Source organism: Cryptomeria japonica, chromosome 10 (genome assembly GCF_030272615.1).
Source record: "Cryptomeria japonica chromosome 10, Sugi_1.0, whole genome shotgun sequence".
Lineage (NCBI taxonomy): Eukaryota > Viridiplantae > Streptophyta > Pinopsida > Cupressales > Cupressaceae > Cryptomeria > Cryptomeria japonica.
In genome coordinates, this window is record NC_081414.1 from 216,821,335 (window position 1) to 216,826,564 (window position 5,230).

Consider the following 5,230-nt stretch of genomic DNA (forward strand, 5'->3'; position numbering starts at 1 on the left):
GAATTCAATAATCAAGATGTCATCATTATTTATTTTGTAATATAAATTGCTATCTGCATTTCCTTTAGTAAAACTAATCTTTAAAAGATACTTATCCAACCTTGCATACCAAGCTCTTGGGGCTTGTTTTAATCCATACAGAGCTTTTCTTAACCTGCAAACCATATTATTGTCATCTGTCAAGGAAAATCCATCAGGTTGTTCAATATATACTTCCTCTTCAAGATCTCCATTCAAAAATGCACATTTAATATCCATTTGATAAACTTTGTAGTCCTTGTGAGCTGCAAAAGATAAGAATAATCTGACTGCCTCAATTTTGGCTACCGGTGCAAAGGTTTCATTGTAATCAACTCCATCTTTCTGAGAATATCCCTTACACGCTAGTCTTGCTTTATTTCTGACAACTTTAACATCTTCATTAAGGTTGTTTCTAAATACCCATTTGGTTCCAATTACATTTTTATCTTTAGGCCGGGGAACTAATGTCCAAGTATTATTTTTCTCAATTTGTCCTAATTCTTCTTCAATAGCTTTAATCCAAAATTTATCTTCACATGCCTCATTGATAGATGATGGTTCAATTTGAGAAATAAGGCATACCTCTTCATTTTCTAATCTTCCTCTTGTCATAACTCCTTTAAATTTGTTTCCAATTATCTGAACTTCAGAATGATTCAGTCTTACATACCAGGGTGTCTTAGTTTGCTGTTGTTCTTCAATTACTGTGGAATCCTTTGATGATACTGGGGTAACTGGATCTTCATTCTGTACTGGTGGATTCAGTGTAGGTTCATTTGGCATAATTTCTGTTGCCGGTTTAGAGTCTATATACCTTGAAGTTCCTCTGAATTGTTCATCAATCTTTACATTTGTACTCTCAACAATTTTCTGCAATCTCTTATTAAAACATCTATATGTCTTGCTCTTAGATAAATAAACAAGAAATATTCCTTCATCACTTCTAGGATCAAATTTCCCAATATAATCATCTCTTCTAATATAACATTTACTTCCAAAAATTCCGAAATACTTAAGAGTAGGAGTATTACCAAACCATAGTTCATGAGGGGTCTTATCGGTTTCACCTTTGATGTGAACTTTGTTGAATGTATAGACAATAGTGCTAACTGCCTCTCTCCAATACACATGTGGTAGATTTGCTTCTGATAACATACTTCTTGCTGCATCCAAGATAGTTCTGTTTTTCCTTTCAACAACTCCATTCTGCTGTGGTGTCAGAGGTGCTGATAATTGTCTTCTTATTCCATTCACTTCACAGAATGTATTAAAGTCCTTAGATGTGAATTCTCCTCCTTGATCTGATCTTAAACATTTGCTTTTCTTACCGGTTTCATTCTCAACCATTGATTTGAACAATTTGAACTTCCCAAGTGCTTCTGATTTTTCTCTGAGAAAAGTAACCCAACACATTCTAGAATAATCATAAATAATTAGCATGAAATATCTATCACCTTGTAAGCTTTTCGTTCTAGCTGGACCACATAAATCAGTGTGAATTAAATCAAGAGCATTATTGGATTTTTTTGGAATACATTTGAAACTAGCTCTAACTTGTTTTCCAAATTGACATTCCTTACAAATTGTTTTCTGAGGTTTTACAATTTTAGGTAGATCTCTAACTACCTTAGAAGTACTGATTTTTACCATGAAATAAAAGTTTACATGACATAGTCTCTTATACCATAACCAACTTTCATCTATATGTGCAATTAAGCATGCCTTTTCACTATTATTCAAATGAAAGATATTACCTCTAGTTTGATTACCGGTTGCAATTTCCAAACGAGTTCTATTCATGATTTTGCATTTTCCAATTTTAAATTGTAACTGAAATCCTTTCTCAACTAATTGACCAACACTTAAAAGATTATGCTTTAATCCTTCAACATAGTAGACATTCTCAGTGTTATGCTTACCATCAAGAGATATTGAACCCTTACCTTTGATTGAACAGGCTTTGTCATCTCCAAATCTTACTAAACCTCCATTGTATTCTTGAAAGTTCAAGAATTTACCTTTGTCTCCAGTCATGTGATGTGAGCATCCTGAGTCAATGATCCATTCATCCTTTGTTTCAACTTTAGCTGCTAGGGCTTGTTCTACCAGTTGAGCAGTAGGTGCCCATTGATCCTCTGTTATAGCAACAAAAACCCATCCATTGTCTGCTGGATCCTCATTAGAATCATCAGTCACACTTTCATCAGCAATGTAACAGGATTTGTCTTTGTTCTTCTTAAATCTGTATCTCTGATATTCAGGATTAGGCTTGTATGTTCTTCTAGCTTCTTCTCTTAGTCTAGCATGTCTATCAAGGCATCTTGAAGCCATATGATCAATCTTATTGCAGTTAAAACATTTAAAGGGTGCTTTACCTTCATACTTACTTCCAACTGGACCTTTTGGCATTTTTCTTGCAAATAGTGCTTCAAGTTCTTCAAGCTCTTCATTCTCCTTCTTGGTTTCTTCAAGTTGTCTTGCATAAAAGGCTCTCTAGTCTGATTTGTCAAATGATGGAGCAGATGATGTTGATGCTTTAAAGGCCAAATCAGTTTTTACAGTAGCTACAGGACCAAATTCCTCAATTTCAAAGGCTGAAATTTTTCCAATCAATGTATCCCTAGTTACTGATGTATTAGGCATTGTTCTTAACTCATTTATAGCAGTAACCTTCATTTTATATGCCGGTGGCAATCCTCTTAATATTTTTGAAACAATTTCATCCTCACTCAGAGTTCCTCCACAACATTTAATACCCAAAATAATTTCATTTACTCTTTCCATAAAAGCAGAAATCCTTTCATCTTCTTCCATTTTTAGATGTTCATACCTGACTCGGAAGCTTTCAAGTTTTGCAATCTTGACTATGGAATCTCCTTCATTTAGTGTTTCCAAATGATCCCAAATAGCTTTAGTAGTAGACCTATCTAATAATCCCATGATTTGTTGATCTAATAATATGCTCAAAAGTGCTTCTCTTGCTTTGCAATCATTCTCTTCATCTTTAGCTAATGTAGTTGGAGCAGTTTGACCAGCTACAACAACAATATAACCATTCTTTGTAACTTCCCAGATGTCTTTACCAATGCAATTCAGATGTGTCTCCATCCTGATCTTCCATATCCCATAGTTGGTTCCATCAAGTTTAGGATTGTCCTTCCTGAAGTAATTAGTAGACATTAGATCTCCTCAAGTTGTTAAACTTCTGCAAAAGAGGACTAGGCTCTAATACCAATTGTTAGGTCCCAGAGACAACTGAGAGGGGGGGGGGGGGGGTGAATCAGTTGTCAAATAAATTCAAACCAAAAAATCAATTAACCAACTTGATGCTTAATATCGGTAAACCAGTTAAGTATGCCGGTAGACAGTGTTAACAGTAAATTGCTATACTAGTAAAGATTAATGCAGTAAACATAAACATAAAGTCATCCACAACACATAACACGAATATTTGTACATGGAAACCCTGTAAGGGGAAAAACCACGATGGGAAACCTTACCTACAATCATATGATACTACTGCAGATAGTAAGTGTACATAAATGGGGTCTGCACATGCAGAAAGGCCAACAACCTAGATCTCACTGCTCAATCACAAAATGGGAGTCACACTAACTACAGTTGGATGGTTAAATCCAATAAGAATGTACTGCACAAAATAGCATCTTCATATGTTGGATTCAGTACCAGTGTAATGCTGATATGCTTATACAAAAACCTAGCTTCACCTTCAAATGATGTCTTCGTGTATACCTCTGCTTAATCTCGCATATACCTTCACTCTATTTCTTTTTCGCATTCCACACTTGATCTTACAAATAAGATCTTACATTTATACCATAACCTAAGACCAATTTTAGTAGGTCGGCTCTACAAGATATTACAATAAACATTTTACATACAATATAATATCCGATGCAATAATCGATTAAACATGTCGGCTTAATGCATTTATATCAATAATAAATCATCTCCACAACGTGCCATGCTGATCTGGAAAAGATAAACCTGCCGGTGTAACCCTAGATAACCCTGGACCTATTTGCCAGTAAAAGCAAATATGCAAATATGAATATACCAATGATCAATTCTTCAAAACAAAGTGTCCACACAATGTCTTTGACATTACCAAGTGTCTTCCATATCATTCTAGGTACCGGTGAACATTATATCTTGCCGGTGAACCATATACCAGTAACAGTGCAATAGTTACTTACTTGCCGGTGAATGTTGCTGGATCTCCAAAGTGCTTGTTTTCAGTAGGTGTTGACATCAATGACAAAACCATACCAAAATACCAACATAGGCTCTTATTATGTTCCTCCAGATAGAAGGCCTTTTACTAATTTGGTTGAAAATGACTCTACTTTTCTTGATAGTGCTACTATAATATTTAAAAACAAATTTTCCCACCATTTCTCTTTGGCTATAATCATTCACCATACTAGCTTTGTAGCTAAGGTTTCTAGGTGATTGAAAAAACATCCTTGTCACAACTATTCTTTCTCACTTTTGGTGATGTGATCTTGCTTAACTAAATATTTTTTCTCTTCATTGTCTTGTTTATCCTCTCCCCATGTGAAATATTTGAGAAGTTGTCCCATGTTTTCACAACCTTAATATGAGTACGAATACTATGCATATGATAAATGGGGAGGACAACAATAATCAAATTTATGAAAAACTTTCATAGGGATACCAACCAATTATTCAAATAACTTTAAAGCCTAGTTTTGATTTTTTCAAATATTTAATCTTGACATTAAGATTAGTAGATAAGATGAAAATTTTAATATAAATAAAAGAGAAATCTTTAATCACTTTAAAACCAAGAATTATTTATTTTCAAAACATGCTGCTAAGAAACAAATTTCTTCTTCTTATAAGAATGCCTTACCTCACACACTACTCTTTTTGTCCCTTAGATAAGGCTTAGCTTCACATATATGTGGAATGCTCTGGAACATAGTGAACATGAATATTCATTAAATTGGGCACTATTTTGGCATATCTTTTTGTTTAGATGGTTGACTTTTAAGATCATACATGTTATGTTTCCTTTTGTAATGCACTGGCAAATAGAAGCCATAATAGTTTCAAAACAGCTGTACACAACTGTGTTATGTGTTGTAGCAATATTTTTTTATGCAACAGAGATTGTTATTTCTCATGTTTATGATTGTATTTCTTAGATAATGCCTTGTGGTTT